Source organism: Mustela nivalis (assembly GCF_964662115.1).
Source record: "Mustela nivalis genome assembly, chromosome: 4".
Classification (NCBI taxonomy): Eukaryota; Metazoa; Chordata; class Mammalia; order Carnivora; family Mustelidae; genus Mustela; species Mustela nivalis.
In genome coordinates, this window is record NC_139023.1 from 127,353,623 (window position 1) to 127,379,730 (window position 26,108).

The 26,108-nt window shown below is 39.3% G+C and overlaps 1 long non-coding RNA gene across 1 annotated transcript in view; it reads right to left on the bottom strand.

The window, feature by feature from the left end:
- Nucleotides 1–26,108, bottom strand: part of LOC309863247 — a 31,148-nt gene that overhangs the window by 3,445 nt on the left and 1,595 nt on the right. Inside the window, exon 2 of the long non-coding RNA XR_014310945.1 lies at nucleotides 18,440–18,595. This is a non-coding gene — a long non-coding RNA (uncharacterized lncRNA). The remainder of the gene's footprint in view (nucleotides 1–18,439; nucleotides 18,596–26,108) is intronic.

The window sequence follows — 26,108 nt, forward strand, 5'->3', positions numbered from 1 at the left end:
AACTTTCAACCACCTTTATAAAACATTTGGGTCTGTAAAAAGAAAGAATGAAGAGAATGGGAGAAATGTAATATTTAGAAAGAACACCTGAAGAACTTTGAGAATTGCTAAAAGACATAGTCCTTAGATTCATGATTCCCAGTGAGTTCCAAGCAGTATAAATAAAAAATACATTTTAGTGAGATTTCAGAACAAAGAGAATAGTTTAAAAGTAAGAACAACAAAGGAATGATAATTGAAATGACACCCGACTTCTTACATAAGAACAGAAGCCAAAGACAGTGGATTAATTTCAAAGTACTAAAAGAATGTCTATGTCAGAATTCTAGATCAAGCTAGACAATCATTTGAAGGTGAGAAAAAAAATGAATATTTTAGATTACCACTTTATACCACAGATCATCTTATTCTTAAAGCTTCCTCTTCCTCCTTTCCTCTGCTTCCTCTTTATCCCTTTCCTTTAAGTTAGGATGGCTCTGTTCCTTCCCACCAAACTGTGAACATTCCAAGAAATCTTACCCTTGGCTTTCTGCTCTTTGTCATCTACCCCAAGGCTTGGATTCTTTGTGACTTGCAGATTCTTTGGCCCATATCTCACGAAATCTCTAGTCCTGGGTCATAAGGCAAAAAGAAATGTCTAGTCGATCATATGACTAGAGTTGTTTAGAGTAACATTGGCCAATCCCCAGCTTTCCACGCAGCCAACAGTGGCCAAACTGGGTATTCTTTCCAGCGTCCTTGCATCTTTCAATGCCATCACCAACTTCCCGTTACCTCCCAGTAAAAGTCATAAGGTAGTGCCTCTCTTTCCCGCAATTCTCATAACCAGTCTGTTACTACAGTTCATTATATTTATTTAGAATAAAAATTTATTCTTATTATACCTCCATCTAATTCAAGTATTTTGTCTCTATATTCTTGAAAAAGTCCATAGTCTTCACTGAGCTCCCTGATTTCCATCTCTGTCTCTTCTGATCTAGTCTGAAGACTATATGGCCAGATTACTAACACATTCTTCTTGATAATAACCTCTCAGCTTTTCATTCTTTGTAAGTAGAGTTTTAGCTTTATCACAGTGGCATTGAAATGCCCCTATATTATGGACCTGTAGTTTGAACTCATTTTATTGATGTTGTAATTCCCCTGAACTACTTCCCACATTTTATTCTGGACCATTCTGTTTTTCCTTCCTTACCTATATTTTGGTTTCCTGTCTTAGATTTCACTACCTCAGGACCTTGTTTTGCTCTATGCCAAGACTGAAATGTTACCTGATAACTGTATGAGCACTCAAAGTAACATAATTATATTATAATAGGGGCTTTATAAGGATTCTGTGTATGTGTGTGTTCCACATCTTTACCTAAATAAAAAGCCTGAACTTGAAGATTGGTTTTAATAGGGAGGACTTCAGAAAAATGGGCAGACTAAGGGAAAGGATATTCTGGGAAAGAGAGATCCTTTGTGGTTCCCCAAATCACAGCACTAGAGGAGGTCTCTATTATTTGGTTTATTCTGGATTTAATGGCTGAGCCCAATAGATTAAAGTTCCTTGATGATTAAAAACAGCAGCAACAATATCTGCTATCAATTTTGCATCTCCTTGCCCCCTCTCTATATCCAATTTTGGGTACAGAGAAGGTATTTACAACATGCTGGTTGAATAAATACCCAGGTAGTGTTTTTGAGGACTGTAACACAATTTTATGAATCATCCACTTGAATTGACGTAGATCCTTTGGGAGCCCCTCCAGGGCTCATAACACAATACCTCTGAGCAGATCTTTCATCTTCTCAATTACCATCCCCACCATGTTGGTCCCTCCTAGAATCAATTTCCTTCTAAGAAAAATTAAATAAAAATATTAAATCCTAGCTCTGGCTCCTTTCAGTTTCTCTTGGGATAATTTTGAAATTAAGGAATGGCAGAGGTCTTTAGGAAGTGTAGGTTTATGTTTTTAACTTATTTTCTGTCAAGCATTGACACACCTTGATGTAAAATCAGTATTTTTCTTATGATTTTTAACAGCTAATTTTTATCAATATAACCATGATATGTTTATTTTTTTTCTTCAGTTGCTTTTTCATCCCCATGAGGCAGACAGCTGAAATACTTAATACAAAGTGGAACAGTCTTAACTAACATTTTAAATTTTGTCCCCATTTTGTTAGACTCTGACATTCACAAAAGTGGTTTCCACCTGTCTCTCTCAGTCTATGGGAAGGCTTTGGAACCACAACAGTACGTCATGTGTTTAGTGCCGCAGAGAACAAAGCATGTAATATTTTAAGCACCATTACTCTAAAAGAAGACAATGACTGCTGACCTCTTGCAAGACACCAGCAAAGAGGTGGTACGCTTTTTTTTTTTTAAACAACAATTAATTATGACAGAAGGACTTAGACGGGGGGAAAAGGACAGATGGTTCTTGTTTCAATCTGCCTCTAACCTGAATTATCATGCCCTCCCATAAATAGGATGTGTGTATCAAAACTGTGAGAAAAAATGAACCATTAGAGATAAAAATCTGTAATAGTTTATACTACTAAATTGTTTAAAACCACAATTTAATGATGAGTGCATTTATAATACTGTGAATACAGCAGAGTCAGAAACACTTTTGAACATCAACAGTCATCATGTATTTGACTGATTCAAAGGTAATATAGGTACTGAGGAATGACAGAATGTAAATATGTTTTCAGTTATTTTTTGAGGCACAGTTTAATCCAACCATCATATTATCTGGTATGATCTTGACAATTCCATTTTATGCTTATGTTACTTTAATAGTTCACTAAGCTTTGACTTATATGGAAAAAAGTTTTCTGAAAGATGATTAAGCTTTAATGCCAGGTGGTCCCTGGACATTTTCAAATGTAAAGATACATGTACGGTTTGGAAGAACCTTAAATTATTCAACCAAAGCATAGATATGTGAATATTTTGTCAAGTTGTAGATATTTCCTTGCTTCTCCATACATCCTTACATCTTACTGGATTGTCCTCAACATGGCGATCTGTAAGTAATGTGGTCTGCAGGGAAGGGCGCTCTAAAACAGAGAGAGGCTTTTATCACTTCAATGTGTGTATACCCATGTAATCAGAATGTCCAGGGTTCGGAAAGATAGGGTGATAATTCTTTGGAGAGGAGAGTACATGTTTGTGTGGTGATTATTCGTTTTTTTTGTTGTTGTTGTTTGTTTTGTTTTTTTTTTTTTTTTTGAATGCTTCAGAAGGGAGAGTTGCCAAGCAGGAATTCCTCTCCTGAGGACTCTGGATGCCGTGCCCTAATCGTTCTTTCTGGAGCCATGCCAAGCCTCAGTGGTCGATGATGATGATGAGCCCTACTGGCAATGGGGTTTTCAGAAAGAACAATCAAAACAGACACCAGTTGTTGCCCCATGGATGGAGTCCAAGGAACATTTTTGTCTCTAGATGATCAAAGCATGGTCTGATAGGCTATGAATACAATAATTGGTATAATTAGCCAATAATTTTGCAGCAAAAAAAATGTCATGAGTGACCATTAGCTAGTTCATCTACAAGCTAATACTGGTGGGGTGGGGATGGAGAAAGAATTTTGAACCTTAAATTTTTTTATGGATGTCAGAGTTATTTCTGGCTTTAGTTGTAGCTGGACTAATGTAAAGGCGACAGTGCATAGGTCATGTCATTAGAGAATCCTGTGAGGTGGCTGGTAGGACTTGTGCACGGTTTCTGGTACCTCAGTTCCAATTGTCCAGAGTGACCTTTCCTTTGAGGCTTTATGGAAGCCAAAGGGCTAGGGGAGGGGAGTGGCCTGGGTTTTACAGGTTCTATTATTTGCCCACAAGAAAGAAGAGTCAGAACACCTGCCACCTCTCTTGATCAAGAAGCGACACAGCTATTTCTATTAAACTAAACCAAACATATGGGGCAGCAATGACAAACTCATTGTGAAAGAAAATGAAGCAAGTTCCTGGGTATAGGCCCTTCCCAAGCCTGAAAACTAACTTTGGAACATCCCTAATATGTGAGTCATTGCCCCCTTCCTGTTCACATTGGCTACCTGAGAATTCTTGTTTCTTTTGTCACTATGAGGAAAACAATTGTCTTTCTCTGTTGGCCCAGTAGGAGAGGATACTGGAGCATTTTATGCCTACTTTCCAAACTGGGCAGTTGTGGTGGACAGCAGTTTGGGAAATAGGGAGATATTCCAGCATCCTGGGTTGCAGGGTGGAATGTTGCTGTTTTCCCTCAGGAACAGCAGGGAACTAGAATTTCTCGGTGTGGCTACATGAGGGTTAGTAGGTTTACAAGCCCTGCTAGAAGCCAAACTACCATCTTTAACATTCTTTCCCTAGAAATAGTTTCTTCTAAGTTCCAAATGAATTCACAAATGTCCATTTAGGGAGGGGAAAAAATAGCAGCTGATAAATTGAGGAAAACTTGGATTTGGATGTCTTGCGTGTCCATCCTCTTCTTGGGGAACAGGTTTCCAATATTCTCTGGCCCTCCTTCAGGGCTATTTATTTTTAAAAAAAGGTTTTGTCCATTTATTTGACACATAGAGAGAAAGAGAGAACACGCACAAGCAGGGGAGCGGCAGGCAAAGGCAGAGGGAGAAGCAGGCTCCCTTCTGTGCAGGGGGACCAATGCGGGACTCGATCCCAGAACCCTGGGATCATGTCCTCAGCAGAAGGCAGAGGCTTTACCCACTGAGCCACCCAGGCACCCCAAGGTTATTTCCTGATTTTTTCTGTTATGGTATTTTAATGATGTTCATTGTTAATCTTACAGATTCTTATGTCAGTGTCCCCACTTCTTCCCAAGAGAACCACTTCACCAGTAATGATATAAATGCTCAATAACTGAACTTAGAATTTTAGTGAAGAGATGTTCTTTGATAAACACAATGAAAAATCGTGGGTTGTGTTGGCTTACTGCTTCTAAACATAGGAAGGTAAACTATTATTAATATTTATAAACCATTTCCTATTTTTTCAAAGGCTTTGTTAGCCTCACAATGGCTCTGCCAAAGAAGTGGGTGACAAGAATTGTTAATACATAGCAAATCACTGTAACAGAATATACACCGCATTCGTCTTTTGTGCCACCTTTGTACTTTTCTTGAATCCGTACAATGTCACACCTATGGAGGGAGGTTACTGTATTTAGGAAAAATAAATTTTCTTCTATTATTCTACCTAATATTCATTGATCTCTCCAACCAAGAAAAAAACAAATAAGTAAAATTCGACAGTGGGTAGTAAAACCAAAATACCATTATTAGTCATTGTTACCTAACCATACTAGTTAATTTAAAAATGAGAAGAAATGGAAGTTCTTCTTTCTTTGCACACCCATTGTCATCCCCCCCTCTCCCAGTCCAGACATTTTCCCTCCTGGGAAATGATCTGGACCCAGAATATGCCCAAAACACCTCCTGAAGCAAACTGAATTTCAGTAGAGGCTTTCTGGAGGCTCCTGGTAATAAAAAGTCCCATTGATTTTGATGTATATATAGATGAGGACATTTTTAGCAATTTCCGGCCAGTATTGCTGACTTCTGAATTCTTAGAAACAACTGGATTCAAATAGTAGAAACACACCAATTTGCAAAGTGTTTGCCATTGTTTTAACTAGTACCTTTTTTGAATCGTCTTCTTCCCCTCCTTTTGCTTCTTCTTCTTCTTCCTCCTCCTGCTCCCCCTCCACCCCTTCTCCTTTAGTTGCATGTAACAGAAACTCCAATATGTTCAAGGAAAAAAACTACAATGTATTTGTTCACATAATGGTGAAGGCAACTGTAGAAGAGAGCCGGAGGGACTGGGGGCTCAGAGTTTGGGATTGGGCACAGTGATTCCCAGGCCTCTTCTTAGTGTCCTCTTTCTCTCAGTTGTTCCTACCTGTCTCTGCTGAATTCCATTCTGCAGAAGGCTCTGCTGGGCATAGGGAGGACGGTGGCAGAGAATCCCAGTGTTACAATGAACGGTCTTTAGTTCAGGAAGAAGAGGCCTCTTTTTCCTCTAATTTGAGAAATTCTAGGTGAAGAATCTCTATCATTTGGCTTAAATTACAGCTTCACCACAGGAACAAATCATTATTGGGGGGGGGTTACAGAGTTGGCCTACCGGGTCCGGGGGTGGTGGCTCCAGTGAGGAATATGGGATGGGCACATATTTTCTAGTCTCAACAGAAGGAGACGGTTTACTAGAAGAAGGAGGATTTTAAAACTGGATATTAACTACACAGTCCATTACATTATTTCCATAAGGAACTGGTATCAGTCAGGGGGTCAGAACAGGCAACGTGAGACACATACTGGCTAATTTGAAAAGTTCTTTTTTTTTTTTTTTAAGATTTTATTTATTTATTTGACAGACAGAGATTACAAGTAGGCAGAGAGGTAGACAGAGAGAGAGGGGGAAACAGGCTCCCTGCCAACGCAGGGCTCGATCCCAGGACCCCGGGACCATGACCTGAGCTGAAGGCAGAGGCTTTACCCACTGAGCCATTCAGGCATCCCTGAAGAGCTCTTAATAAAGGACTTTTTACAAAGGGGTGAAGAGGATGCCAGGAAATCGCTGTGATGCCAATCCCTGGAACTAGTAGGAGCAAGGGCCTTACCCTCTGGAGTCTGGTCAAGGGCTACACCACTTCATCCCACAGTGACCACTTTAGGGAGGGATATGGGGAATAAATACTCCAAAGTCTTGCTGTCCCCTCTCTCTCATTTCCTGCTGATGTACCCTACTGGCCGAACTTGTCTAGAAGCCAGTGGATGAAGGAGTCCATTGATGTAGTCCTTAAAAGTCAGCCTAGCTGCACAGAGACCAGGGTGGAAAGGGTAGAGATCTGGAGGGACAAACAGAAAATTTCTAGGACAGCCTTATATATGTACAGACAGACCTACAGACTGGCAGACAGGTGGACAAACACATTTAATATAGTAGAAAAAACTGTGCAATTGAATATCCAGTGATACATATATAATAATTATGATTATAATATATATTATTATGTAATGTATGTATTGCCTGGAAGAGATTCAGAGAGAGAGCAGGGCATAATAGAAGCTTTTGGAAGCAGGCTAACTTAGATTTGAATCCTGCTCTCTAATCTTGGACACTTCACTCTTGTATCTGCCAACAATAATTAGGACAAAGCAATTTTTTTTTTAAGATTTTGTTTATTTATTTGACAGAGAGAGAGACAGCATGAACAGGGCAAATGACCAGTTGAGGGAGAAGTAGAAGGCGGCTCCCTGCTGGGAGCCAGACTTGGGGCTCAATCCCAGGACCTAAGGATCATGACGTGAGCCAAAGACAGATGCTTAACCGACTGAACCAGCCAGTGCCCCAGCCAAGGCAATAGTATCTGCAGAATAGATGTGTCACAGCCCAGTATTCTGCAGCTTCCACTATACATAAATCACTAATATTCAAGTGATGAGATCCAATGCTGATATTATGACTTCCAAACAGGCTATAATTTGATTTTTTTTTTTAAATTCTGAAAGTTCTTTGGTACTTTGGAGTGTGTGCTTTGACTCTGCTGTTATGCACATTCCAGAACACTGGATAATGCTAAAAATTCTGCTTAAATATTGATAGCAGAAAAACACCCTGGTTATTGGTACATAAACTCATTTATGTAGTCAACAAAATTTTGCCTCTAGGTCTTTAAATCAATAGTTGGCTTCCAGTTTCTTTAATGGCACAATGGTGATGATGATGCTAACATTTATTATGTACAGTGTGCTTCCCACATATTAATTCTCCCAACAATTGTGACCCAGGTATGAAAAACCCCATTTCACAGATGAATAATCTGTAGCTTAAAGAGGGCTATGAAAACAAGTTAACGCTTCCAATGAGTTTGAAACCCATTTTCGAATTCTGGTCTGTCTGTTTGCCGACCTTGTCCTGATGGCTGTATGGTATGTTGGCTTCCAAGGGATTGTTCCTTTAACCGACTGTTTTAATTCTGAGTCAATATGTTTACTTTCTGTTATTATTTATATAGTAGGTCATAGTCGATTTCACAGTTACTTCTGATTATTTTTGTAATTGTTCTTATTTCTCTTCGTTGAAACACATTTACTAGAATATTAAAGGAAAAACTAGTGTATTAAGAAAAAAATTACCTGGGGCCCTGGGTGGCTCAGTCAGTGGAGCATCTGACTCTGATTAAGGGTGTGTGATCTTGGAGTACTGAGATCAAGCCCCAAGCAGGCTCCCTGTTCAATGGGGAGTCTGCTTCTCCCCCTGTTCCTCCCCAACCCTCAGCCCCCAGCCCCTGCTTGTGCTCTCTCTCAGATAAATAAATAAAATCTTTTTCAAAAAGAGAGAAAGAGAAAAGAAAAAAATTTCCTAGGGCGTGTGGTGGCTCAGTCAGTTAAGTGGCAGACCCTTGATTCCGCTCAGGTCTTGGTCTCGGGAGTTCCTGGGATTGAGCTCCGTGTTAGGTTCCATACTCAACATGGATTCACTCTTTCTCTCTGCTACTCCCCCCTGCTCTCTTTCTCTAAAATAAATAAACAAATCTTTAAAAAATCCTTATAAAATAGACATTTTTATCCACAAATTGAATACATCTCATTATTTAAAACATTAAAAAAAAGTAGGGGCGAAATCCAGATGTCCATAAAAAAAGTATTATATAAACAGTAATAAATATTTTACAGTTTTTCTTTTAATGAGTTTTTCTCTTAGGAGAGTTTTTCTTGGGGTGGAGGGTGCTTCTTTGTTTTTTAACCCGAAGTTTGAGTTTTTGTAATAGTGTTTATAAATTATTCTCATTATTTACTAAGCTTAAATGCTATTTAAGGCCAGCTGTATTAGAAACGTATAATCAGATTTTTCCTTTATATTTTTAAAATGTATCAAAAAATAATTTTGTTCATTAAAACAGACCTCATTATACTCAAAACATGAAAGGTCAATAATACATTATATGTTAATAAAAAATTAAAAAATTAAAAAGATGAAAGGTCACTACCTGACTAATTTAGGACTTTATATTCAAGCATGATATGAAGAGATCTTTAATTACCTAGAGAAAACCTCTTAAGTAACAGAGTGGTGATGATTAACATCTGGGGAAAAAGAACCCCCAGAGACTCCAATTTAATGGAACAAAGCATCATCCTCTCAAATAAACTACTGAAACTTAGATAGGCGATCACTGCTATTGTGGTAGCAAGCAGGTGGCACTTTCATTTTCTTATTCCTTTACTAAAGTGGAGATGTAATCAGGGGTCTAAAGTTTGCATAAAATGACCTAAAAGAAAGTCATAAAAGAAAAAAATCAAGGTGTGAAATGTGAAAGAAAGCAGAGGCCTGGTGCGACAGGTATTTCCAAGTTAAATCTAAGCTTTATTATTTGTTCTTTTTTTTTTTTTATTATTCAACAATTAAATAGTTGGGGGGTGCCTGGGTGGCTCAGTGGGTTAAGCCTTTGCCCTCAGCTCGGGTCATGATCTCAGGGTCCTGGGATCGAGCCCTGCATTGGGATCTCTGCTGAGCAGGGAGCCTGCTTCCTTCTCTCTCTCTCTCTGCCTGCCTCTCTGCCTACTTGTGATCACTCTCTCTGTCAAATAAATAAATAAAACCTTAAAAAAAATTAAATAGTTGGCTCAGTTGGTGGAGCATTAGACTCCAGATCTTGGGACTGTAGGTTCAAGCTCCACGTTGAGTGTAGAGATTAGTTAAAAATAAAACCCAAAAAACCAATTAAGCAGAAAGTAGAGAGGAAAAACCTAGAATGAACAATAGACAATTTTTATTAAATGAATGTTATATGTTTTATTTCATGAATTTTGTGCAGCCATGAGTACCAGAGTTTGCTCTGAAATCCTAGAGGGGTGCCTCTTGAATAGTAGGTCCCCAACAAATATCTGTAAAGAAATGAGTTCTCAAGCAATCAGCAGGAGTCCAGGATAGAGCATGATGACACTGGTTCTGCATGGGCTTTGGATTTTCAGGGTGAAGGGGTGTGGAGTTCCTACTGGTGTTAGAATTGCCCTATCCCAGTGCAAAAAGTGCCCCAGTTGAACACTGGAGGTTTCCCAGCTGATATCCTGCTATAAGCAAATACCTTTGATGGAAGGACTTAATGAAATTGGCTAGTACTTTTTTTTACCTCGGGCTAAATGAATTTTTTATAACCTTTCCTAAGCATAGTATTATTTAGCAGGGAATGGATGTGAATGAGGGTGAGGAAGTGAAGAAAGCTTGAAGATTGGATGGATAGAACACCAAAGGAAAGGCTGGTAGTCAAAAGACAAACTTCTCACTTTCCCTGTGGGCATAGAGCTGGTCATAACACAATTCAAACATTACCTAGTTACTAGATCAATATTTCCAACTGAGAAACCAATTTGTCATGTAAAAACCAACTGGATACATTAAAACATATTCATTTCTATTCAAGAAGGCTTGGGATTTTTGTGGTTTCTGTTTGGTAAATTGGTTGGTTTTACCAGCTAGAACTCAACCATATATTTAAAGCACGATTTTTGGAATACTGAATTTCATTTTAGGTTTTACTTTGAGTTGATGTTCTATATAAGTAAATGCATAAAAAGTGCCCAATTTTTATTTCTATAGCTATATCTATCTACATATACCATAAAAAATTGGGATATCATTGTAAATTCAGATTTGGAATCTACCGTTTTTTCTCACTAAGTATACTATGAGCATATACTCATGTTACTCGATAATCTTGAAAACTGGGGTGCCTGGATAGATCAGTTGGTTGAAGGGCTAACTCTTGTGAGACTAAGACCCTGAGTGGGTATCCACGCTCAGTAAGAAGTCTGCTTGAGAGTCTTTCTCTCCCTCTGCCCCTCCTGCTTTCTCTCTAAATAAAATATTTTAAAAAATAATCTTGAAAATTTGAGCTTAATAACCTCAAAGTATTCTATTCTATTGCTTTAGCATAACTTATTTAATAAAGGCTTTATTATTAAATATTTAGATTGCTACTACTTAAAAAATATTTTATTTTTAAGTAATCTCTACACCCACTGTGGGGCTCAAACTCATAATCCTGATATTAAGAGTCACATGTTCCATCAACCGAGTCAGCCAGGTGCCTCACTACTTTTTTATTACTATGAACAGTGCTGTAAATAACTTGATTCTTTACTTATAATCAATTTCTGGAATGCAATGATGAGTCAAGGAAGGCCTGAAATTGAAGATGTATAGAATGTTGGAATCTTGATTTTTTCCATCTTCTCCAGTCCCTTTTTGGACTCCACACTTAAGTCATTTAATGCACCTGGCTTATATGAGTGTTCTTGAAAAACTGTTTTCCCCTAATTGAAGAAGGAAAAAAAGTTTTCAAGTCAAACAGAAGGAAGGATAATCTAAATCTGTCAATTCACCATCCACATGTATGTGTGTGTCTATGCTTGTGTTTTGTTTTGGGACCTGAGAAGTAGGAGGTTTGATCGAATATGAGCTTGGACAAGATGAAGGGACTGGAGACGAGGACAGGGAAGTTAAGAATGGTATTCGGTGACAAGCCGGAAGTGCTGAAACATCATCCTCAAATAAATACTGTGCAAGTTCAGTCAAACGTTTTCTTTCTTTCTTTTTTTTTTTTTTTTAAGATTTATTTATTTATTTTAGAGAGAGAGAGAGAGAACATGTGTGTGGGCAGGGGAGGGGCAGGCGGAGAGGGAGAGAATCTCAAGCAGCTCCCCATTGAATGTGGAGCTCCCCCCACCTCGGGGGCTCCATCTCAGGGTCCTCAGATCATGACCTAAGCCAAAAATCAAGAGTTAGCCCCTCAACCGAGTGGCCCACCCAGATACCCCTAGTCAAACGTTTTCAACTGCAGTTTCATAAAAGTATTAATCGGATCATAATCAGAAAATAGTGTTCCAGAACAATTCTGGCTGTAAAAATTGGTAGATAAATAATCAATTAGACAGACTGAGCGCTTGCTCTCTATGAAATTACATTTCTGGATCTCCTTGCCCTGTCACCCCCTTCATTTGTCTTAGTACCTGACAGCATAATCAGAGCTGAACTTCTCAGCTTTTGGTAATTTTTAAAAGATTTTTATTTAATATTTGACAGAGACAGAGAGATCACAAGTAGGTAGAGAGACAGGCAGAGAGAATGGGGAAGTGGGCTCCCCACCAAGCAGAGTGCCCCATGTGGGATTTGATCCCAGGACCCTGAGATCATGACCTGAGCTGAAGGCAAAGGCTTAACCTACCAAGCCAGCCAGGCGCCCCACAGCTTTTGGTATTTTGAGTTACATTTACATTTGTATTTAAATGTACTTTTTTGGTGTTTATTAAATCATCTGGGAGCTATACTCAAAATGGTGCAATTTTCTCCTTTAAATTGTGTGCTTAACTCTTGTCAATGTTAATACATATTAAGTGTGTACATCAAAGTAGAACTATGAATAGGCTCTGCCTTGGGAGAAAAAAAAGCTATAGATTTCTCAGACACTGTCAGAAATTGCCTTATTTCTTTCATATTTCATTAATTCAGTTGAATCCCTCCTGTGTCCCAAGTATAAATTATTGTGTAATTTTTGAAGTTAAAAATGCTATGTTCTACCAGAAATCATCTTTTCTGAAGATTCATTAGACTTTGTTTAAAATTATAGCTTTGAGGTGCAGACATATTTTGAAAACATGTCACTTTACCCTACTCATCATCCTTCTCAATTCTGGAAAAACTATGAAAACTAGGACAAGTTGATTTTAATTAATATTCTCATAAATCTCTCTAGAGTGCATTACAATTTCCATTACTTTTAAAGTGCTTCTGGAACCACAGGGGATAACATTCCCCTGTTAAACTACGTAGTTACAAGTAAGTGCAGTAAATGTTAGTATAGTATTTTGATATAAGAAAACGGTTGCAGGGACACCTGGGTGGCTCAGTGGGTTAAGCATTGCCTTTGGATCAGGTCATGATCCTGGAGTCCTGGGGTCCAGCCCTGCAGCCTTTTCCCTATTCAGCCGTCTCCCTACTCTCCCCTTCCCTCTGCTCCTCCTCTGCCCTCTTGCTCTCTCTCTTGTTCACTCTCTTCCTCAAATAAAATAAATAAAATCTTAAAGAAAAAGGAAAGAAAGGAAAAGAAAATGGTTGCAGTTACTTATAGTTGATTGGTAGAAAAACAAGGACTAGGTTCTGGTCCATGTACAGATTTTTGAATTAGTTGGTTGTCTACAAACTTGAAAATGCAAATGAGTATGAATTATCCCTTTGTGTCTAAGTGTTATGCTTAGAGGAGAGGTACAATTACAAACGTTTAGTGGACTATTTCTACAGACCATAGAGCATCATTTAGATTGGATATACTATGTAGGGCAAAACTATGACATGGATTTTGTGTTACAAAGCCTTTTCATAGAAACCAGAACAATGTTTGACACCTGAGTATTAAACAGGGTTGAGATCACCCTGTATAGAGTAGGACACAATCTACCACCATCCTGTTATGTAAGATATTATATTTAGTTTAAAAAAAAACACTACATTTTAACTTTTTTGGCTGATATCATCCTCACATTGTGGTCCTGGAAGAAGAAAAAAGATGACTCACATCACATTTACAGTACACAGTTTCTCCTGGTTAGGTGTCCCCAAATCACGCTGGCCTGTCTTTCTAGAGGCCCCTATTACTGCCAACCAGGCCTGGACATAGACCCTTAGAAATTCTCAGTGTTAAAAAAAAAAAAAAAAGAAAGAAAGAAAGAAAGGAAAAGACACAAACAAACAAAAAAAAGATGGTGCCTCATCCCACATAAAATTGGAAATTAAAAAAATACTAATATGTAAGATAAAGTCCAACAAATTCTGATTTTCTTTTTTAAAAATTTTATTTACTTATTTGACAGAGAGATCACAAGTAGACAGAGAGGCAGGCAGAGAGAGAGGAGGAAGCAGGTTCCTTGCTGAGCAGAGAGCCCCATGCGGGGCTTGATCCCAAGACCCTGAGATCAGGACCTGGACTGAAGGCAGAGGCTTAACCCACTGAGCCACCGAGGCACCCCACTTTTTTTTAAGATTTTATTTATTTATTTGACAGAGAGAGATCACAAGTAGGCGGAAAGGCAGGCAGAGCGAGAGAGAGGAGGAAGCAGGCTCCCTGCCGAACAGAGTCTGATTCGGGACTCCATTCCAGGACCCTGAGATCATGACCTGAGCCGAAGGCAGAGGCTTAACCCACTGAGCCACCCAGGCGCCCTCCGATTTTCTTTTTAATGAGCATTTTGATGCTTTTTCCTTTTTTCTCCTTTCCTCCTTTTTTTCTTCTTTCCTTTCTTTACTTGAATCTTTTAAAAATCTTTTTTAATTTTTTGTTTTCTTAAAGATTTTATTTATTTATTTGAGACAGAGAGGAAGAGTACAGAGGGAGAGGGAGAAGCAAACTCCCACTGAGCAGGGAGCCCGATGCAGGGCTCCATCCCAATACACTGAGATCATGACCTGAGCCAAAGGCAGTTGCTTAACTGACTGAGCTAACCAGGTGCCCCCCAAATCTTTTTTTCCAAATGTCCCTGCTATGCTGGTGCCCTAAATACGTGTTTAGTCTGCCTGTCTGGTTATTCAGCACTCTCTATGTCTAAGGCTTGGAGTCCCTCTGAACCATCTCTAGCATGAATCCCAATATGGTAACAAGTCTAATTTCTCTGCTCACTTAGTTCATGAAGACGAGGCCACTGGTACTCCTTTTTCTATCCTTCAAACGTGAAAAGAAAGCAAATAAACTTGATTTATTTTAATCTGATTCCCAACTGGAATCATAAACAAAAACAAAAGATATTTTAGGGACAGCTGAGTGACTTTGAAAGTAGACTGAATTTTAGATATTATTGAATTGAATTGCTTTGGAATTCTACTGGCATTGTGATTATATAGGACATTTCTTATCAGTAGGAAGTACATGCTGACATATTTAGGGATTTAGTGACATGATGTTTGTAACTTGCAAATGGTTCAGAAAAAATTATAAAAATGTGTATGCTATATATGTACATATATAGAGACAGAGAGAGAATGAAAATATGGCAAAAATGTGGTATAATATGTACTATATTTCCAACTTTTCTATTAAAGGGGAAAACCATATAATCACTAAAACTAGAATGCCATGTATCGAAAGAAACAGAGTTGATATTATATGAAGCTGTAAGATACTTGGGAAACTATAGCTTTGATTTATTAGTTTCACCAAAGAAATCTATATTTTTAAAGATCATTGTAGCCTTATATTTTAAATAAATGAATTTAGGTGCGCGCGTGCACACACACACGCATACAAAGACCTCAGTTCAATCAACCCTAGAAGTTACTGGCCAAATGCCAGTTGCTTTCAGAGGGAGTCTAGCCCTTTGAAAGCCAACTAACTGGTTTCTTTTGATGAATTTCTTCTACAACATCAGCTTTTCAGCAACTCAGAACCTGTTAGGAATCAATAAAGCAATAGTTCTTTTTCTTAATTTTTTCATTATTTATTTATTTATTTATTTATTTATTTATTTATTTATTTATCTGACAGACAGAGATCACAAGTAGGCAGAAAGGCAGGCAGAGAGAGAGGGAGAAGCAGGCTCCTTGCTGAGCAGAGAGCCCCATGCGGGGCTTGATCCCAGGACCCTGAGATCAGGACCTGGGCTGAAGGCAGAGGATTAACCCACTGAGCGACCTAGGCGTCCCAATAAAGCAATAAATAGTTCTTATACTTTCCTAATCAATATGTTTTCTTCCTTTAATCATCCAATCAGTAAAAATTTAGTGACTGTCTCCTCTACCAGGGCTAGTGTTAGCTTGGAACGTACACAAATAAAAATACATGGGCCCTGTCCTCCAGGAGTCCAGAGTCAACTGGAGAGGCAGACATTTGACACATGATTAAAAAATAATGCAAAAAGCATTATAATAAGGTATGTATAAGCTGCTATGGGAGCATGGAGTAAGAAGCCTAACTGACCTGGAAGGGGAGGGAGGAGATGAGGAATCAGAGAAAAATGTTACGATGATAAGTGATAACAGTAACAACAACAGTAATAATAATAGTGGTCATATACCACGCAAGTTCCAAATATAACAACTATACTTACGAAGGCATGGGGAGGGTGGATGGTTGGCAGAACCCAGTACAAATTACTAGCAGAGAAGGTGTCTGGATATATCAATACATATCTTAAGTAAAAAATGTTAACAAGTCTACCCAGCTAGAACATTTTTGCCATTGCTGCAGACTCCCTTCCCAGGTGTTTCCCATATGTTATCCAGATAATATTGCCTCCATTTTAAACAAAGCCTGAGGCTCACAGCAGGAGGTATGTGAGTTGCCTCTGGACAAGCAGCTGGTATGCGGCAAGAGGGAATCTAGGTTAGAACTCAGGTGTCTCGATCTCTTGCTCCATCACCTGCCCACAGACCTTTTTTTAAGACTGTCCGAAAGGAGGAGTAGGAGTTTCACAGGTGAATCTTGGAAAGAAGAGTGTTCTAGGCAAGAGGTGCTTGTACATGGTATTAAGGACTTAGATTAGCAAATCCTCAGAGGCTCAGTTGTTAGCATCGACTAGGGTAGAAGTTCTGTGGGTAGCAAGGGGTGGGAGAGACAACTAGGCAGGTGCACCTGGGCCAGAACACTCAGGGCTCTTGAATATTGTACAGCACACCTTGTACTTCACGGAGTGAGTTGGAAAGCCACTCTAGCTTTGGAATTACATGACAGATTTGATTTTTCAAAAGATCACACTGTGCAAAGGACAGTTTCTAACAGGAGGGGAGCCAGCCAGGGGTAAGGGCCAGGCACTGGCTAGGTGCCATTATGGGGTTGAGCCTACACTTTGACTGGAGACACTGGGCTAGGTAAAGAGGTCTTATCCTTTGTCTGTATTCTCTCCACAACTTATGGCCCTTCTTTCAGCAAGACCAAATGTAACATCTTTTCATCAGTCATAAAAACTATCACATCAACAGGTTCTTTTAAAGGATGTTGAAAAGGTACCACTTTTGCAAATGGTGCTTAGGGAAGCCATGGTTCCTTCTGCTACTTCCAGCCATGCTCCTCCTTAAGAGGCATTTTCGGGGGATTGGAGGCGGGAGACGAAGTTTAGGAGAAGTAGTGCCTGAACTAGGTCAATGGCAGTAGAAGGGCAGGAAGAGTCAGATGTGTGATTCAACATAATTTCATAAGTGATCAAACTCAGGGCTGAAAGTGAGATGGTGGGTCAAAGATAACTCCTGGTCTGTTTGGGTTTTTTTTAGCCTAGGCAACGTGGTGGTTGGTGGTGTCATTCTCCAAGATATAAGGATATTTGGAAAGATGTTGGAAGAAAGATGCTGAGTTCAGATTTGAACATGCTGATTTTGCTGGATGTCAAACCATTTCAGCACCATTTGTTGAAAATACTCCTTGCTCCTTTGAATTGCCTTTGTCTCTTTGTCAAAAACAGCTGACTATATTTCTGTGGGTCTATTTCTGTCCTTTCTATTCTCTTTCCATTGGTCAGTGTATCTATTCTTTTGCCAATACCAGACAGTCTTGAATGTGGCTTTATAGTAACCCTTGAAGTTGGGTAATATGAGTCCTTCAACTTTGTTCTTTTTTATCGGAAGTGTTTTACCTTTTCATATGAATTTAGAATCAGACTGTTAACATCTATAAAAAGTTTGCTGGTATTTTGATTAGGATTGCCCTGATTCAACAAATCAAATTGGGGGCAATCAGCATCTTAATATTGAGTCCCCCAATTTGTGAACTTGGTATGTTTTTCCACTTTAATTAGACATTTTTGATTTGTCAAATCAGAGTTTTATAGTTTTCTGCATACAGCTCTTGTATGTATCTCATTAGATTTGTCCCTAAGTACTTCATTTGTTTTGGTTGGACATGTTGATTTTAAGGTGTTTGTGTACACCTACGCACAGATGTTCTGTGGGCAAGCCTGGAGATCTGGGGTGTTGTCTAGGTTGGAATTCAGGCTTAGTATAATCATATATTTCTCAAGAAATGTCATGTTTCTCAGGGCCAGAAGATAAAGAAAATAGGGCCGTGGATTAAAAATCACCTCAATTGTCAACAAATGGTTAATTCTGGGACTTGATAGAAGTTCCAAATTTAAGAACCCCGATGATGAGGACTTAACACATACCCTTGGGTATAAGAGAAAATATTTGTAGATCCTGGCTCCGGAACCTCATCAAGCCACTGTTCTCCTGATTTGGAAAATATGTGTGGTAATAGTACCTACCTCATAGGGTTGTTGGAAGATTAATTAAGACATTACATCTAGAGGACACAGAACAGTGTTTGGCACATGGTGAGCACTCAATACTTGCCAGCTATTGTTATTAGTGACATAAATGAAATGCCACAAGTCTATTGTGGCATAACACTTCATGGTTCTTAAGAGTCTTAGTATTATTCACATGAGAAAAGATGGGATTCACTCACTGTGAAAACTTTTCTTGCACAAGATATACCCAGGTCTCTTTGCCTCTCTTCCAAAGCTCTTTATTTAGAAACCATGTCTGCTGTAATTTTTTCAATGTCTCCCAAATGAAGTATGGGAGTTGTGGCTGGATGGCACCATGAACTCACAATTTCCTTCTGAAGGGAAGAAAGAAAAGTGGTTAGAATCATATTCTTCCTCCCCATCCCTCCCTACCACCAATGGCTGCTTGGCCTTGTTCACAGAGATTACCACCTTTCCTTAGTTTGTCTCCAGCTCTGTGTGAGTTGGCCCGACCCTGGAGCCAGGGCCCTTGAAAAGAATCCCACTGCAGGGCAAGGACAGAAATCATGCAGGGACAACTGGATGGTCTGGATAATGGGTGGCACTTTGTTTGATGGAAGGCAGGGGAGAATTGAAGCTCTTTCAAAAAGTCTTTATTTTCTCCAATTTCCATCTTATTGTGTTGAAGAGTCAAATAATGTCTTGGTCAAAAGGGAAGTATTCTCTAATATTGGCAGCTACCAGGAAAGAGACCTGCAGCTAACTGAGTGTCTGATACAGTCACATAGATGACAGATACTTTAATCAGGCAAAGGAGCTATACAGGTGCTCCTTTGAGATCTCCTGTGCTGTAGTGGGAGAAAGCCAATTGTCCTAGGACCCAGTGCCATTGCTGCTGCTATTATTCGTTCTGGAAATTCTGCAGTGCTTTTGTGTTCACAAGTTTTTGTGGTTCCTGATGGAAAGTTGTGTTAGATCGAAGACAGCTTATCTTCAAATTTTTTTTGATCACTATAAAGATAAATGGGGAGGAGGGAGAATGCGTCAGATAATTTCGTACAGATTCCACTTGGTTAATCAGATTGTAACCCTGCAGTTAACCTTGGGTAGAGGGCATCGAGAGGCTCCTGGAGCATTATTCTTTGGACCCTGGTGGGTCAGGGTAAGGCATAGGTTGATTTGGTTTTAAAATCAGTTAAAGATCTGTGAGTTTCAAATATTACAAACATACCACCATAGATACTATCTTTATATGTAACTAAATTGGATCTCTCTGCTTTGTTTGATTTTATTACACATTTTTAAAAAAGATTTTATTTATTTATTTGATAGAGAGAGATTACAAGTAGGCAGAGAGGCAGGCAGAGAGAGAGGGGGAAGCAGGCTCCCCGCCGAGCAGAGAGCCCGATGTGGGGCTCCATCCCAGGACCCTGAGATCATGACCTGAGCCGAAGGCAGAGGCTTTAACCCACTGAGCCATCCAGGTGCCCCCATGATTTTTATTACACTTTTAAAAAAAGATTTAATTTATTTAATTTATTTATTTGAAGAGAGAGAGAGAGAGAGAGAGAGAGAGCATGAGCTGGGGGGGCAGAGGGAGAGTCAGAAGGAGAAGCAGGAAGCCCAATGCAGGACTCCATACTAGGACTCCAGGATCATGACCTGAGCTGAGGGCAGTCACTTAACCAACTGAGCCACCCAGGCACCCTATACTTTTTCTTTTTCTTTCTTTCTTTCTTTCTTTCTTTCTTTCTTTCTTTCTTTCTTTCTTTCTTTCTTTCAAGATTTAGTCTTTTGAGTGCTGTGTGTAGGTTTATGCATATTAACATTTGGAATAATTCTGATACTTAAAAAAAATGAAACAATAACACGACTATTAGTAGACTGCAACTATGGTTTTCAAAATGGACATAATACCTGGCAATAGATTTAGTATTTGTATGAGTAATTTGTAGATTTTCATTCATTTGATAAAGGCAGAGATGCTGTCAGAGCCAGGTTTGGCACATCTGATGGGCAGCTCCCATTCTGCCCTGTAGAGCACTGGAGGCTTTCAGGATGCTGCTAGCTCTTTCCAGCTGGCTGGTACACTCGGCATTGAGAAGATGTTGATCCCCCACACCTCAGAATCACTGGCCCAGGTGGAAAATTATTTACTTTTGAGGGTTGGGGCTATTTAGAATAATGTAATCAAAGCTTATTTTAGTTCTCTAAGCTCAAAATTCTACCTATAAAGTTAGATAGGTCAGTATATTTTTAACCTAAAATCTTTCTTTCCTAGAGACTTGAAGGGCCATGTTAAGATTCTTTGACTAATACTATTTCTTTTAGGGAGAAGTGAGATGAGAAAGGGTATTTACTTTTATAAATTCTATTTTGAGTCACTGTCCTATTAATCTGGCAAGGAAAATACTACTAACTCCATTTTACAAAGGTAGAAACTCAGGCTCAGGGAGGTTAAATGCTGTCTTCAGGGTGACAGAGCTCATGCATATCAGAAAGGCTTTCAAATTCAGGGCTGCCTGCTATTAGAATCCAAGGTTTTCCCACTATATTACTTAGATCATATATTCCACTGTGCCTTTATAAAGCTGTGTTTATTGACGCCACTGAAAAAACGGATTGTGTTTTTTTTCCTGTAGCAATGTGATAAAGTTCTGTAAATTCAGTCACTTCTATGCTATTTCTTCTGTGTCAGTAGACCTGTTTGTGTGGCACCTGACCAGGCTGGGTGGAGTACTGTGGGGTTTATGTTGGTCTTTAACTTGATTTAATTACCTCTGGATGCTTATAGACAGCTATGATGCCACAGGCTCATTCCTAGTAGGTGAGATAAACACAAGGTAGAATTGAACTCTGTTTTAAACACCTTACCAGTACTTATCACTGGTTGTATTTATGTTATGTGATAAGTAAAATGTTAACTGTAAGAAAAACACTGAAGATGGCCAGGACTGATTGTGACTTGCCTCTCAAGAGCTTGGATGGTTCTATTTTCTTCTGTGCCATATCTCATGTATTATCTTTACCTGGTCCCTGTATCGTAATAGCCCATCCAATATTCAGAGTTTCTCTTTTTGCTCTGTCACTTGTGCTTTCTTCCATGAGGTCGCTAAGTCAATACATTTTGCCATTTTATATATAAGGTTTCCTCCGCAAACTCCCATAGAGGGGATGTGCTTTTTCCTTTGACTTCCCGCCTTTAAATTTTTGTATTGCAACATAATGGGCCTTCCGATAGTTAAAACTAAAATAACAACATAACAGAATAGCCTCGTTTTCTAAACAGGCCCTCTGTGCATGTTTCCCACGCCCTTGTTTGCCCTTCACTTCCTCTGCCTAATTTAGCTTTGTAGGCACAAGGCATAGGCGCTCTGTGTTTGTTTATGTACATATGGTGCCTAACACCAGTCTTGGATTTAACGACTATTAAATAATAATGACTTCAGAATGATTATGAGTATTGGCGTTTAAAAAAATCACAGCTGATCGAGAGTACTCCTTTTTTCTTTTTGCTCAAACGACCTTGTCTGATTTTGACAGTCTTATAGGAGATGCTGGAATTACAGCACACTTGCTTTTACCCTTGAATACCACTTAGAGACCAGAGCTGGCAATAATTGTAGCTGCTCCTCTTCTGTAGAACACGTTTACAAATTCTGCAGTGCATACCAGGTTGCTTGTGGATGTAATTTCAGTGGTGTGTCATCATCACCTTACCATAACTAGAGAAACCCAGGTACACTTTTATACAGTGCTCCCTGATGTCGTTATGACAGAATTATCTCACTGGGTTAACTTTGCATGCTTGAAATTGAAGGTCTTTTTCTCTTTGAATTACTAGCTGGAGCATTCATGATATCTGGTACAGGCTTTTAAAATCTATGCATCAAGCACTCATTGATTGTGTAGTGGCATTTACATTGTTAGGTTTTAAAGTGATGTCTTTAATTTTACCTATTTTCAATCTTAAAAAAAAAATCTGTATATCTTACCTAAAACCCCTTTAAATTGGCAGACTGATTGTGGACTACAGTTCCACAGGGCAATTCATAAAAATAAATGCCAAACACCAGGCAACAATAGAAGGAATTGACGGTGGATCCAAAGTTGAACAATGCATTTCCTTTTAGAAATGTCAGCATAGGCTTTCTCACAATAAGGAAATAAAGAGGGTTGTTTTCTCCCACTAGCCTAATATTTCAATTGCAAACAAATCAATGGAAGAAAGTAGTTATATCAGTATGAAGGGTATAATAGTGTAACTGGAGAGAACAATTTTGTTAGCCTGAATACTTTTTTTTTTTTTAAAGATTTATTTATTTGACAGAGAGAAATCACAAGTAGACAGAGAGGCAGCCAGAGAGAGAGAGAGAGAGAGGGAAGCAAGCTCCCTGCTGAGCAGAAAGCCCGATGCGGGACTCGATCCCAGGACCCTGAGATCATGACCTGAGCCGAAGGCAGCGGCTTAATCCACTGAGCCACCCAGGCGCCCCAGCCTGAATACTTTTTATTTGTATATTTATTTAATTTTTTGTCCAAGGCAGAACCTTATTAAATGAGGGAAAAAATGGGTTTCTTTTCTTAGAATCAATTCCAAAATATCTATGCCTCTATGTGACATTTACATTAGTGTTGTTCTTACTCATGTGGCAGCACAAAACTGAATTTATTACAATTCCTATAAAATCAAACCTAAGAGTCTGATAGTAATTGTGTTCTTGATATGCTTCATCTAACTTAGTTCATGAGCTCTATCCTGTGAACACACTGCATCTTTCCCCGGATACCTGCCACTGCACTATCCACCAGGGACTCTTCGGAAGTGCTATTTGCAGGTGAATACAGTATTTCCTAGTGCAGTGTGCTGACTGAGAGTGATACAGTGTGTAAGCTACAGCCTTCCACTCTCCTGAGATTCTTACTGACTTGATGTCAGGGCTAGAAGTAACTGTAAAACAATATAAGCACATGTTTTGGGGGACCTGGGTGGCTCGGGCTTAGTTAAGTGTCTGCCTTCAAGCTCAGGTCATGATCCTGGAGTGCTGGGGTTGAGTCCCACATCGGGCTCCCTGCTCAGCTGGGAGTCTGCTCCTCTGCCCCTCCCATGGCTTCTGTGCATTCCCTCTCTCTCCCTCTCTCATCTTCTGTCTCTCAAGTAAATAAATAAAATCCTTAAAAAAATTTTTGGAGGGAGGGGGAAGTATGTGAGGAATGTCATTAATAAAATTCAGCTTCTCTCTGCTCTGAACCTCTAGTCCAGAGGGTTTTAACAAGCAGAGAAAATGGTAACCAGAGGAAGCTCTTGTCTCAGCAGAGCAGGGCAGATTCCTGGATCTTTTCAATCACTCCCACCATTCTCCTGGATGAGAGGAGTACATTAACCAAGTGCTTGGCCCATAGAACAAGTTCCCACAAGGCCAGGGAAGGGACCATGCTTGTCTTATTCACCATTGGTATTCCAAGCATCGAAACCAGCACCTGGCACACAGCACTCAATAAATATTTATTGACTGAACAGTGACGCTCTGTGTGTGTGTGTGTGTGTTTTAACAAAATGACTTCTATCAATTGGTCAATAGATAAAGTATAAATATAAATATATCAATCCCTGGTCTCATATCGTAGCTGGACTCACAAAAAATTTTAAAAATGATTTTAACTCACTTTAAAAAATGACTCTCAACACCTAATCTACATGATGTATTACTATATGTAATATGTTTTAGATTTTACTGTTGGAAAGATTAAAGATTTTTAGGTCATGAGTAGAATGGCATTAAGGCCAAAACTCAAAATGTATTTCTGACTTTAAAACTTGGTGCTCTGTTTCTGTCTAGCCTCTGATAACTTTCTAGGTAATATGATGGTTGTGGAGACAGAACAAAGAAAGTTTCATTTTTATGCTTGCCTTTTTGAGGCAACATAATAGATGGCTTCCTTTGATTATGGTTGGTTGACACAGTTTGGGTTAGACTATTTGGCACATTGGCAGATTTGTGTCCAGTTCTGTCATCCATGTTATACCTAACATTGCTGTTGGTGCTCAAACATACCCAAACAATGCACGTCAAGTATCAGATGTCCTAGATGCCAAAAGATGATAAACATTATTGACATAAGTAGATAAGTAGATTTTAAATAGTGGGAACATTAGCTGTAATTGGAGTTAAATGATAGTGTAGAAGTTGACAGGGAGTTAGTCATTTTGATGGTGGACAAGACATACTATTATGCCTTACCTAGGGTCATTGGTGCAATTCAGTATCACAGAAGAGCACTCAGAAAAAAAGAGCTAGGTTTATAGCTGGAATTCACAACTTAATGACTGTGAGATCCTGATAAGGGGTGTCTCAGCCTACTGTCCATGCTCTGAAGGACCCTGCTCTAGCTTCACACTTCTTCAGGGAACAAGGAGTTCCACACTCTTTAAGCACCCAGGACCCTGGGACTTACTGCTCTGCTACTTCCAGGCCTAATCCTCCAAGGCGGGCCCAGGGCTGGAGGAACTGCTGAGGGGTCCTTTTGCATGGAATATGACATAGTTTGGATGTGCAGGCTGGGGTATTCTCATGTGTAGGAGCCTTTTTGTGGCATGGGATGGAGCTCAGATGGGAAGAAAGTAGAGTGTGAGTTTCAGGCCAGAAGCCACTCCTCCCTGCAGCACTATAGTTGATATGTATAGTTTTCAGGATTTTTAATAGGGCAGAATGGGTCTCCATTGTTAGCTGATCCCAGACCCTTCCACAGTTAAAGGCAGGCCTGGAACGAGGGCAAGTCAGGTAGCCTATTTTAGTCTCAGTTTCCTCATCTGTAAACAGGATAATAATTGTTCCACTGACCTCAAAGGGTGGGATGATGAGAATGATATTAAAAATAACTATCATTTGTTAGTTAGAAGACTATGGTTCAAGGACTATTCAAGGCAATATTCAATCGTTACAAATCTTCAGGGCATGCAATTTTTATCCTCTTTTTATAGAACAGAAAAATAGGGTCAGAGTGTTAAGTTTCTCTTCCGTACTTCCCTCCCTCCTCAGGGATACAATTGTGATAATGTATGTAACAATCTTAAATGCATACAGGGGAACACCATACTTACTGATTTACATCATATTGTGGGATATAGCAGTGAACAAAAGGAACAAAAACCTTCGACTTTAGCAGCTTAAATTTTAGGGGAGGGAGACAAACAATAAAATAAATAAAATATATGTTAGATGGTGGTAAAGAAAGCAAGGAAAGGAACTAGGTATGTGAAGTTACAGGGAAACTGATGGTTGAATAAAGATATGAAGGAGGAGAGGGAGCAATATTTTAGGTTTTGTTTGTTTGTTTGTTTGTTTTTTTAGGTGGGCTGGGAATCAGGGAGCTAATTTAGGTGGTAGAGGGGAACAGCAAACGGAAAGGCCATGAGACTGGAGCCTGTTCACCATACAGCATCTTCATGCATTCAGAAACAGCATCTTCATTTCCAGTGTGGCTAGGAAAATGAGTTGGGGGTTGCATCATAGGAGATGAGGCTAGAGAGATAAGGGGTGGAGGAAACAAGGTCCACAGTTCATCAAGGCCATGGTAAGGACTTTGGTTTTTACCTCACATGAGATGAGGAACTAATGATTCCCCTGCCCCTTAGCAGATGAGTAATTTGAGCTAAAGTGAAAAGACTCACTCTGGCTGCTCTGTTCAAAGTAGACTGCTGGAACCAAGGACCAAAAGAGGGAGACCAGAGAGGTGGTAATTGCAACGTGCAGGCAAAGGGTGATGCCAGCTTGAACAAAGGTCATGGCAGTAGAGGTGGTAGGTAGAGGGTAGATTCCAGATACAACACTTTGAAGGTTGAGTTGACAGGTTATTGACATTTGTGGGGTGTAACAGAAAGGAAGG